The 12,846-nt window shown below is 40.6% G+C and overlaps 1 long non-coding RNA gene across 1 annotated transcript; it reads right to left on the bottom strand.

Moving 5' to 3' along the window:
* Positions 1–4,808: 4,808 nt before the first annotated feature.
* Positions 4,809–10,688, bottom strand: LOC132769845 (uncharacterized). The gene is made up of 3 exons (XR_010909605.1): positions 10,427–10,688; positions 9,271–9,419; positions 4,809–4,921 (listed from the first exon to the last, which is right to left on the bottom strand). It is a non-coding gene; the product is annotated as an uncharacterized lncRNA (long non-coding RNA).
* Positions 10,689–12,846: the final 2,158 nt, after the last annotated feature.

Here is a 12,846-nt window from a genome sequence, read left to right as displayed (position 1 = left end):
ACCTGCCATATTGGGCCATTTGCCAGACTCCATCTAGAGCCCATCAGAATTTATTCCTTGCCTGATCTCACAGCATCCACCACCACTTGGCTATGTTATCCCAATTCTCCCTAGCCCAGTGGTTCTCAACATGTGGTTCCCCAGATGTTTTGGTCTTCAACTCCCAGAAACCCTAACAACTGGTAAACTGGTTGGGATTTCTGAGGGATGTAGGTCAAAACACCTAGGGACCCACAGGTTGAGAACCACTGCCCTAGTCCATCTCAGCTCCTGGGTTTTTTGGATGACATCAACTACCTGGACCAGTCACAGTCTGGTTTCAGGCCTGGCCACGGCACCGAGACGGCTTTGGTCACCTTGGTGGATGACCTCTGCAGGGAGCTGGACAGGGGGAATGTGACCCTGCTGGTTCTCTTGGACATTTCAGCGGCTTTGGATACCATCGATCATGGTATCCTTCTGGGACGACTCTCCGGGATGGGTCTTGGAGGCACGGTTCTGTCGTGGCTCCAGTCCTTCCTGGAGAGCCGTTCCCAGATGGTGAAGCTGGGAGACGCCTGCTCGAACCCCTGGCCTTTGACCTGTGGGGTCCTGCAAGGTTCCATTCTGTCTCCCATGCTTTTTAACATCTACATGAAACCACTGGGAGAGGTCATCCGGAGTTTTGGAGTTGGGTGCCAGCTCTACGCAGATGACACTCAACTCTAGTACTCTTTTCCACCAAACTCCAAGGAAGCTTCTCGGGTGCTGGACAAGTGCCTGGCTGCCATGGCTGGCTGGATGAAGAGGAATAAGCTGAAGATTAATCCTGACAAGACAGAGGTCCTCCTGGTCTATCGTAAATCAGATTGAGGTATAGGGTGGCAACCTGTGCTGGACGGGGTGAGTCAACATCTGCTGAGACCTAGCCCCTGCACCTCTCTTCATCTTCCATGAAGCTCTTTACCTGAACTGGCTCAACATTTACCTATAGTTGCTTCCCATATGATGACACGTGTCTCTGGGTACTTGTAGCTTATAGGTGTAGGAGATCATCTTTAATAAGAATGAATGCTTTCAACTCACATGTATGTGCTGATTCATACTAGTACACATCTGAACATGGTCTTCAGCAGCAAATCTCTCACATAGGAGCCCCAATTCCCTCTCTGATAAAATGTATCCCCTCTATCGCAACAGTGTGTTCCCTTTCTATAGACTTCATAACATTTTTATTTCTCTATCCTTCCCCATATCCCCATTCATTAAACTACATTAATCCAATATTGCTTCTGCTTGAGCCAGCCATTAGGGTCATCACCCTTTGGAGACCTTCTGGCCAAACGTCATAAGCCCTCAAGAAAAATTAATCCATAGACAAAGGGAGCCATCAAAAATTCATTTAATCATAAACACACCTGCTGATTCTGGGATGTGCATGGCACAGGGGTTAACAGAAAACAATATGACAATTTCCTCAATAGAATGTATCCAATCTGATTTATTTTAAATACTTCATGTCCCTTGCCTTCCTCCTCTACTTCTTTCTATCCAATATGTTTTATTTTATTTCTGAGAACATTAAAGAAAGACTAGCAGTAGTAGGCTCTTCACTTCTGACTGCCCCTGGCAAGAGGTTGTGACCTCCAGTGCCCCTGAGCAGTGGGCACTGCCAAGGCAAACCATAAAGCCATTATGTAGGCTTGTTCGAGTTCATTTGGAACCTTCTAAAATTGGAATTAATTTGGATTAAATTTCCTTTTGAACCAATTTTGAGCCATGCAGGAATAGTGGGAGGAGCAATTCTGAATTTAAACCACTTACCCATTGTTTGGAATTATTTTCGGATGTCTCCCACAGTTATTTTCATTTTAAGACCATTAAACAATTTTGGCAAAGCCTAACAAACGGTTTTAAAATCTCATGGTTTTCCTTCCCAGGCGGCGAGCTGCGATGCAGAGGGATGAGGTGGGCATGGCTAAGCACAGCTCTTCTTTAAGACCACGCCCCCAGTGCAAGTTTTTAAAAGTGTTAGCTTTAAAATCTTGCAGTTTCCCTTCCCTGGTGGTGAGCTGCGATGCAGATGGACGAGGTGGGCATGGCTAAACACAACTCTTCTTGAAGGCCACACCCCAGCGGCCTTCAAGAAGAGCTGTGCTTAGCCACTCCCACCTCATCCCTCTGCGTCGCAGCTCGCCGCCAGGGAAGGGAAACTGGGGATCTAATCACTTTAAAAGATAGAAACATGCTAGAGGTAATGAGGAAGAGATCCAGGATGTAATTTGATCTTTTTATCAGCACTGTCTGGGTACTATCATAATACATTAACTCCATCATGGTACTATCATTAGAAGAAACCGCGAGATTTTAAAACTGTTTGATTAGGCTTTCTGGCTTTGCCAAAGTTACTTAATTTTTCTGGAGGGCACCTTCCCTTAATGAAGCAACTCGGATTTCTGATATTTCCAATCTTTTTTTCAAGAAAATTTCAGAAATCATTTAAAATCGAATCGCCAGCACCCCCTACAACTGAAACAAGTATTGAACCATTTTTTTTTATCAAACAAGCCTACCATTATGAACAAACACCTCCATCTGATAAGCCTCCTGTTTGCCATCTGGAAACACTCCAGGTGTGAGCTGGCTGTCACAGGACAAGGATCAGAACACACCTATGGACATTTCTAAGACTTTCCTTTATTTGCCCAGCCTGGGATCAGACTCGGAAATCACACATTGTCCCTGGCATCCTGGATTCTGTATCTGCATAACCCTGTCATCCCCAAACCTGAACATCCATTGTCTTCAAATTCCACCCCAGGACTTTCCTGCCGGGCAGGAGGGGAATCCCACAACCATGTCACTAGAGCCTGCACCAACCAGAAGGCAAGCTGGCTTAGTCACACCTCCTGACCCATCAAGAGAGGGGGCAGGAATTGGTCAACCTCTGTGCTAAACCAATTACCAACTGGGATGGGAAAATTAAACAGAGATGATGTTAGTAAATGGGTTTTTACTGCATAAAAATTCTTGCAACAATATAGTTATGCTTGTACATTTTGGCATTCTTTGCCATACATTGCATCCCTTCTGCAAATTGAAATTAAAACCTTTGTCCTTGTCTTCAGCACTGGTGAGTCTTACTTCATCTGGGAACATTACCAGTTAGCTGTGCTTACTGGGCATGGACTCTTGGTATCCGCAGTCGCTAGATCTCTAAATTTCAACTTAACCTTCACAAAATAAAAGCCCCTGTTGAAAAAAACATCAGCCACCAGAATATTCTTTTCACACATCAGGAGTTTTTTAATACAAAAAAAATGGTTTGCAAATGCAAAGGCTAAATACACACAAACTCCAGCTTCCTCATCTGCCCATGCAATTTACCCTGACAACAGTCTTTCAGTTTGGAAATTTAGAAAAAATAGCAATTCCTGAGATTTCAATATGCACTGATATTGGAGATGAGGCTCAATGCATTAGGCATAAAAGTCAAGGCTGCGCACGAAAGTATGCTGCATTTTAAGAGCTAATATAATGAAGACCTCTTCGGAGCATGTACAGAGTGAATTCCCTTCCTATTAACCCTCTGTTTGCAGAGCCCATGTCTTTTGTATTAATGTTTCAGCAACAGAGAGCACAGTTTCTATGGAAGCCTGAGGTCTAGCAACTCTCCTTCAAGAAATTACCTCTATAATACTGTGACCACATTTTTCATATCAGTTCCAGCTGTGTCAAATTTGCTTATTTATTTGCATAAAACTTTATTTCAGGTCTTTCTAATGCCTATGTCCCTCTCATTGTCTACTAGAGCAAATAATAATTTCCTCTTCATATGCTGCCTATTTGTTCACAAATCTCCCTTCCTTCAGTTCATAGCTTTCTTCAATTTCATGAATATCTGCTCACTTTGGTTGGCATTTCTCCTGTTATTATGACCAGCACTCAACTCTGCCCACAGCTATGATCCAGGACTGTGATGTGTTCAGCATTCAGTGAACCTTTTGCTATTACCATCAATGTCATTCTCCAAAGCAATGAATTACCTTTTGCCCTGGTTTCCTTCTTGTCTCATATAAATTTCTAGCTTGACTTGCTCAACAAGGCAATAAAAGTTTCAAACCATACTTCATCGGATTTGGTTCCCTATCACAATTTCCCTGCCTATACCATTTTTCATAAAACCCATCTGTGTAATATCATTCTGGTTTTTTTTTTGTTTTTGTTTTTTTTGCATTTATAGTTCTTTCTTCTTCAAACCCTTCTCTGTGTCATTTTTGTGTGTGCGCTACTAATTAGAATATCTACCACATGACCTTTTCTGTGTATACACTTTGTCTAACTAATCCTCTTTCTTTTGATTTATTGCTCTTCCCTCCTTTATTTTAACCTTGTTTGAGATCATAAATAATATTTCCTCCCTTTTTATCTCCCGTATAATTCATAACACCATCTGGCCATACAGGAATGTATAGAAACACCAGCAAAGAACATCTTTTTGATTGAAGAATGTTTTATTAGCAGCAATCACCACATACATCATTTGAGACTAATTTACTTATGTGAAATCACGTCATTTAGCTTTCCTCTAGCAAATCACTGAATATACAATTCACCTGCTGAGGTCACCTAGATGCATCTCACTGACTATTGACTCTGGAAAGCTACATAAAAGTAGTTCCTGAATGCCTTTTGCTTTTTATTGCAAATAGTTTACTTGGGAATTTATTGTACAGAGGTGAAAACCCACACAGAGGCAGGACCTTTGATGAGGGTTCCTATCAGGCAATAGCATCTGATACTTGTTGCTTATCTGCTATGTTCCCAATCAATAGCCCCTGGTCATGCCGCAGTCTCAGGATTTACCTTGTTCAGAGAGGTCCAGGTGCTTCTGTGGCAGCATGTTGATGATATCAGTAGATGGGATTGTCCTCTCCTGTTACTGAAAAAAAGGAAATGTTAAGACATTTATTAAACCCTGGACACAGCATATTATTTGTGAACACAGAAATGCTGGACCACCCTAACAATTACCATGTCAGGCTACACAGAGAAGCCATTGAAATCCATAAGCATGTGGACAATTTCAACAGTAAGGAAGGAACCATGAAAATGAACAAAATCTGGCAGCCAGTATAAAAAAACACTCTAAAATCATAACAGTAAATAAAGAATGACATTAAAAAGGGGGAATTCCAGACAAGAAACAATCAGGGATAGCTAATCACCTCCCAACAAAGGATTCCCCCAGGCAGTAAGAAGACACACCTTGAAGCTGCCAGGTCATTAAATGCTAATCAAGATTGCCAATTGAAACATTCACACCTACCTCCAACAGGCAAGAGTTCTTTCTCTCACCCTGGACATTCTACAGATATATAAACCCCATTTCCTAGTTTCCCACAGACCTCACAACCTCTGAGGATGTCTGCCATAGATGCAGGTGAAACGTCATGAGAAAATGCTTCTGGAACATGGCCATACAGCCCCAAAAACTTACAACAACCCATGTAAGAAGAATCTTTCAAAAATAAAAGGGCAGAGCAGGAGCCTGGAGTTTTAATCCCCATCCAAAAGTGTGATCACACACTGCCAAGGCATTGTAGCCATGCAATGCCTGCAGCAGTTTAAAGAAGATGGTGATAATGCTGGTAACTAGCCAGTATCCCAGGTCATGACAATGCCAATTGTAAAGCACTGGCAGGCCCATATAGAGACAGAGATTTTCAAATAGAAACATAACCATCTCTCACATTCATCGACAGTATATAGTGAACACCTGTCTGCTACACATCTTTCCCTTCATCCATTGAACTTCAGGCCCTTGTTTCCCAATACTGAAAAGGTTAATCGAAAGATGTCTCACTTTGAACTTTCACTGAAGTGCAGAAAGCTAGGGAATGTGCTGGCTGCCATAGATACATTTGCTTAAAGAAAGACCATTCACTCACATTCCATAGTGATATGTATTTAAACTGAGTGCAACAATCCAACATAGTGGTGTCACTGGGGGTGTGTGGGATGTATTACACCATCTAAGGAGATGACACTCAAATGCTTAGCTACTAAATTTTTGCAATGTTTCAGCAGAAATTTCTTATTTTATAACTGTTAGAGATAGCTACAGAAACCTTTTTGTAAACCCAGCTTACATGTCCTGCAGCAATATATCTACAAGGCTAAAATTCTATAATAATTTACTTTTTGAGCCTTGTAATATGAATGCATTGTGGCCACAGGTGTCAGTATTACCCACTTGCAATGATCTTTTCGATCATTTGGTTTCATCTGCATGTGCAACAAGTACATACGGTTATTTTAATGACTGCTGGATTTTTTTTTACAGTTGCTGATTTTGTCAAATTTTCTGGTATTTTAGCTACAATACTGTGGGGTAGTCTTTTATAGGAGGAGATCTGTGGGGTAACACCAAATCCTAGGGATATCACTGATCCCAGATTGTTTCATTGGCATTTACCTCTCTGTTTGTTTTTTTAAAGCTATTTATTTTCTTGCAAATAGAATGAGAATTGTTGGGCAAGAATAGAAAAAATAAACATTTATGCACAGTAGCAAGTCACAGGGACAATATTCTCTTGTATTCATTAAGCCTTAGATGTTCAGCAGAGGAAAAGTCTAATAACCTCATTGCTGAAAATGAATGCCATCCATCACTAAGAGCTGGTTTGCCTTCTTTCCATTTTAGATAAGGTTTTTCTCACCATTCTTGACATCCTAATGCAAGCAGTAAGTCTACACACAGCTTCTATCCATTATATATCACTTTGCAATCTATTCCTCTGAACTTTGAAACATTAGCTTTTTGATTACATCATTTTACTATGAATCCTAGAAATCTCCATTCCGCACTGTCAATAGCCAAGGCTCAGAAAATATTGCTGAGCAATTTCTAACAGTTTTCCAAGCTGTCGTATTACTGATAAGATTTTTGTAAGAGGGGCTTGCATCTTCATCATAGCAAGGATTCAGAAAGATGTGTTCATTTCTTTAGGATTGCCGAAGTGAAAACTGGAATGGATTCTGTATCATTAACGGTTGTCTAGAAGTGGGAATTTCAGCCTGTGTTGCTTGTTACCCGGTTGTATGACAAGCAACAGTCAATGAAATTGTCTCCTCTACAAAACCATTAAAGGCAGAAGAGCAGTTTCCAGTTTTCAACCTGGCACCTCATCTAGATTTTCAAAACAAAGCTTGCAACCTGTCATGAATCTGCTGTTAAATGATTCACAGGAGATTACGAAGTTTCAGAGTTGTGTCTTCATTGTGAAGATATCTTGAAATATACTTAATACTTGCAACATTCTATTCCCACAGAGAAAACAACTTATTAGTAAACAATGAACATTTTCCATTGAGAAAATGATTTCTTTCCTACTGAGAGAATACCTTACAAACAGAATGCTAACTCTGAATTGCTCTTGCTTCTATAGGTCTAATCATTTTACATTTGAGCGATGAGAACCATTGTCTAAGATGCATAAGGATACTCAAATGTACAGAGAATTACAAATCCATTTCAGGAACATCAACATAGGTATAGCTTCATCTGTCTGACAAATAGGACTCTTTTAAATTCTTGGATATCTGCAGTGTAATCTGAATTGAATTGACATTTTTTATTTTGAGCAACTGAATAGCAAATTGCAGCTCATGTGCAAATCTAATATATGCACCACAGGAAATATTTCCATTACAGAGCATCTCAATTTCTACTTATTTTTGCTGAGATGCACTTAAGAGCTAAAACCATTTAAACATTATGTAGAGAAATTCCATGAAACAGGACAGGTGTCTGATGCAGAGAAAAATAACATACTATAATTACATATCTTAAGCACAAATCCAGCTGTGTGTGGTCCCTTATGTCCACATGTATGATTATGATATTATTTTTTAAGTACAATCTATGTTTAGAAAGGAAGCACTGGGGTGGTTGTGTGTGGGGGAAGGAGGGAGGTTAAACTTTTTAGAAGGAGAAAAAACTTTAGAGGAAAAAATCTAAAGGGATGGGACCAACAAAACATGGAAATGCAGAGAAAGCATGCTCAGTGAGCATACAATGCCAACTGCATATAACTCTAGAACATTCTCTGATCAGAAAAAATAAGAGGTCTATGGACAACCTTTACTCTGTTTCCCTGCATGGCAAAACCGTGTCCCATCGAGGCTATCACATGATGCAAGGCTACTTCCAGTGGTTGCCTATGGAATTATATTGCAGAAGTGCAAGGAAATGGACCAAAGTGTGATCTAGAGTTGGGTGCTACATGACTCCCAATGTAAGAAATTGCCAGAAGATGGAGAGTAGCCTGGGATGGCTGCCATCCCTGAATATGAAAAGGCATAGGAACTCAACAGTAGGGAACAAACAAGATGGCTCCCTCCACTAACCCCTGCTCTTTCCCTCCCCTTCATAAGATGAGATCCTTTGTGAGGTGAGTGCACTGGGAAGAACTCTGCTAATGATATTTTCAGTGGTGATGGCAAAAGAAAAAAATGTGAATATTTGTGTTGGGCAGAATTTTTAGCGTAATAAATGGAGTAAACAACAAAAGCAGTTGTTGTTATCTGCCTTCAAGCCATTTCCAACATATGGCAAGCCTATCACACAATTTTCTTGGCAAGATTTGTTTGGGGACAGTTGCTTACCCAAGGTCATCCAGTGGTAGCTGAACAGGGATTCAGACACCAGTCTCCAGCGTCTTAGTCCAATGCTGAAAACACTACAGCAGGGGTCCCCAAACTAAGACCAATGAGCCAGATGCTCCAAGGTCATTTACCCAAACCCCACCCTCAGCTTTAGTCTTAGGGTTGCCTTAAGCCTGAAACAACTTGAAGGCCCACAACAGCAATCCTAATTAACCTGACTATCTATTTTTGTGGTTTTTTGTTCTACAAATTAGATATGTGCAGCGTGCATAGAAATTCATTTGTATTTTTTTCAAACTATAGTCCAGCAACCCAACAGTCTGAGGGACCGTAAACCAACCCTCTGCTTCCATTACAGAGCAGAAAGATCTTAAGAAAGATCAGAAATCCTTAGACCTCTGAAAGGAGCCTAATCTGGCCAATGATTTAGTCTGGCCTCTCAAAGGTGTGGTAGTGACAGAAAGAGAAGATAAAGTGAAACCTCCCAAAATGCAGTTTCTCATCTTTTTCCTTATTATCCAACATTTTCACTTATACAACATTCTGCTAGCCTGTTTAGGCTGGATAAGCAACAGTCACAGACTGGCACGTGGGTGGTGGATATAGATTCAGTCATTTTACCTCAAGGTTCGAGGCAGTTGAGTAGTCCAGAAGCTGTATTCATGACTGAGTTCCCTTTTTAGGATCCACTCTGCTCACCCCAAATGGAGAGGAGGCTGGAGAAGGTGCCCTAAAAGGTGCCTCTCCCATCCCTGATTGGACTGCCGTGTCTAGAAGAGTCACCACGTTGTGGCCAAAAAAGAAAAAAAAAGAACTTTGGAAAATGGAATATATGGACATTGTTGGACAACACAGGCAGTGAATACCCTGAATGAATACTATTATTGCATGGGAGCTGGAATGCTCTTAGATCAACATAGCAGCACTTCAGGAGACCTGGAGAGCAGGAGATGGACAGCTGAAGGAAGAAAAGGGAGGCTACACTTTTTTTCTTCAAGGGACAGCCTAAAGAAGAATGAAGAATACATGGAGATGGCTTTGCAATCAGAAATGACCTGATGAAACATCTGTCCAAAGAACACATCAGCATTAATGAACAACTCTCAACCCTCTGAATTAACCTTGCCAAAAACCATCAGACAACCATCATAAGTGCCTATGCACCAATACTAGATACTAATGAAGACATCAAGGAAAAAAAATACTCTCATTTGGACACCATCCTGTTGGAGATTCCTAAGGAGGACAAAATTATCCTCCTGGGTGACTTTAATGTGATACTTCAACAAGACTTTGACCTGTGACCAGGGACCATAGGAAAAGATGGGTTTGGAAACAGCAACCTGAATGGCATCCTGTTTCTCACCAAATGTGCAGAACAGAACCTTGTCATGACCAACACACTCTTCCACCTAGTGTAGATGCCCCCAAATGTCATGGAAATGTTGTCAAAATAGCAAAAAATCGCTATTTTTTCTGAGAGCCATTTCCTCTTTGTCCCAAGTTAATAATGTCACCCCCATAGAAGTAATTAAACATTGCCTTTATATCACGGAAGCAATAAAGTTATCTCTTATAACCATCATAATATACTGTAGTTCTGCCTTTATTTTTGTAAAAAAAAAGAAAAGAAATTAATGACAACTTCCAAACTCTGGGGGGACAACAAGAAAAAAGTATTTTATGTAATAGTCCCCCACCTATATTAATGTTTCCATGCTGATAAAGGGAAGAAGTGTTGTGTTTCTATGTTAAAACAGTAAAAAAAGATAATTACCTGGTAAGATCTTTTAGCAGCTCTGCCAGCAGCATGGTGAAATCAAATCTGTAACACTGAAGTTAGCAGCAACAGATTTTCAGAGGGTTGCTTAGCAAAGGGGTTCTTGGTTACCTAGTATCTGAATATATTTCAGGCTATTATTTTGGAATAGTCCTCTTCAGTAATGAACTAAGCAGCTGTACTAAGATTCTCTCCACTTGCTTTTATAATGTTTTTTATAAGCAAAGCATTTTCTATGAGCATGCCAGGAGAGCTTTTTCTAAAGCTTAACCTAAATCTACTGAAAAATACTCAGAAATCCTCCATAATCCATTCTCAAGGTGAACCAGACCTCTGTGGTTACTATTTGGCCTTTGACTTTTCTGCATATAATCTGTGTCCTAGACAGTTTATCATCTGAGCAACTCTCCTACAAAGAAAAAAAGCTTGTCTTTGTTTCACGCTCACCATAATACTACAGCCCAGCTTGGGGGGAAAAAAGTAATCTAACCACAATCCCTATGCTCCAGATGTGCTGGGCAGCAGGCTAAAATAGGTCAGTAGCTGTGAACCAAGAGTTAGCAATTAAGAGAAATAAAAACATATGGCAGGACTGGATAGCAAGCCAGAAGTGAGCCCTGAAGAGCAACTGAAATCAGAGGACATGCAAAAAACAATGTTATATTATGTTACGTTGTTATATTAAGTTATGTGGTGTTATGGGCATTCCAATTGATTCCATTTTATGGCAATCCTATCAAAGGGCTTTTCTGACATGATTTAGACAGAGGAGCTCTGCCACTGACTTCCTCTTTGTCTAAAAGAGTGAGACTTGCTCAATGCCACCCTGTAGGTTTCAATGCTTGAAAAGGAGTTGAATGTTGGGTTTCCAGAGTACTAATCCAAAAATCAAACCACCACAACATGTTGACTCCCAAAAAAAAGAGGTCTGGGATGCAAAGTAAGATTCAGGACCAGACAGTAGCAATATAAGACATTCCAGAATTCAATACATATATATTCTGCTCCAAAGGATCCAGGTGTTTATTGAGAAGCTGTTCTGTGCAATTCACCATCTGAGGAAGTTACTGTATAGAAGACAGCTATATATGCTGGTGAGGCTGAGAGTCAGCTACCTGCCAAAGGCGTGCGCTGAGTCCTCACTACTTTGAGAATCATATTAACATACAAACTGGGTTTGGAGGCAACAGGAACAGAGGTTTATTATTTTCAGACCTGAACGGATGTCTGATAACAGAGTCTGCGGCGCTTTCCACACAGCTGAATAAAAACACACATTATCTGTTTTAAATTGGAATATATGCCAGTGTGGACTCAGATAACCCAGTTCAAAGCGGATATTGTGGGTTTTTCTGCCTTGATAGTCTGAGTTTTATGGCTGTGTAGAAGGGCCCTAAGTTCAAAAGGATCAGACATGTCAGAAAATGACTGGAACTTTTGGCCATATGTGGTAGACTTGCCCCAAAGCTAAAGAATCCTGGATAAAGATTCACAGACACATGGATACTATCCTAAAACACAAGATTTCATTAAAACCACACTTCTTTCTATTGGGATTATTGGAGAATCAAATACTGAAACACCAAGAAAGATTTTTCTCTATATGACAACAGCAGAAAGAATTGAATATGCAAAATATATCAACACCAGAAGATTGGATTAAAAAGTTTTTGAAGTGGTCAAAATAGACTAACTCTAGTGTTATAGAGCCAACAAATACACAGAAACCCCCCTGATTGGTCAGAGAGCTGGTCTGGCTTCAGTCCGGGCTCCTGTTGGCTGGGGATTCCTCCTGATATCAGAGGTAGTCAGGGTTTCCTGAGTAGCAGGAAAAATGAACAGCAATCATTTGTGGGTTTGAAGCTGAAGCCATTGGCAAAGTCTACCCTGAAAGGGGCAGACAGGTGGAATGTGTTTGAAGCAATATATAAAGCAGTCAATGATGGGATTGTCAAATTCAGTTTATACAAAGGGTGAGTGTAATGGATTAGCCTACCTTACAAGGTTGGTGTACAGGCAGTAACAGGCCTGGCTTGGAAAATCTAAGGAGAGCAGGGGGGTGGGCATCAGACAGCTTCAAAGCTTGTGCAGTCTTATTGGCTTTTGAAATTGGAGAGAGTTGTTTAGCAACCAGAGATGGGCAGAACCAGAGGAAAAGAAGGAGCTATGCAACCAGAGTTTTGTCAGTTGGGAGTTAGAGTTTGAAGAGGGAGTGGGTTTAGGAGATTTGAAGGGGAAGGAAGGAAGGAAGCAAGAAATTTGGGAACTGTTATAAGAAAGATACCTCTTTGAGGAAAGTAATTAAAGCCTTCAGGGAGAAGGAGTAAGAAATATAGTGAGCCTCTATAGTTTTAGAGTGCTGGTGTTGAAGCCTCAGAGAAAGAGGATTCAAAGGGTTTTAAAGCAACCTGTTTGTA

The sequence above is a fragment of the Anolis sagrei genome, chromosome 3, assembly GCF_037176765.1.
Source record: "Anolis sagrei isolate rAnoSag1 chromosome 3, rAnoSag1.mat, whole genome shotgun sequence".
Taxonomy (NCBI): domain Eukaryota; kingdom Metazoa; phylum Chordata; class Lepidosauria; order Squamata; family Dactyloidae; genus Anolis; species Anolis sagrei.
This window is presented reverse-complemented; position numbering and strand designations above follow the sequence as displayed.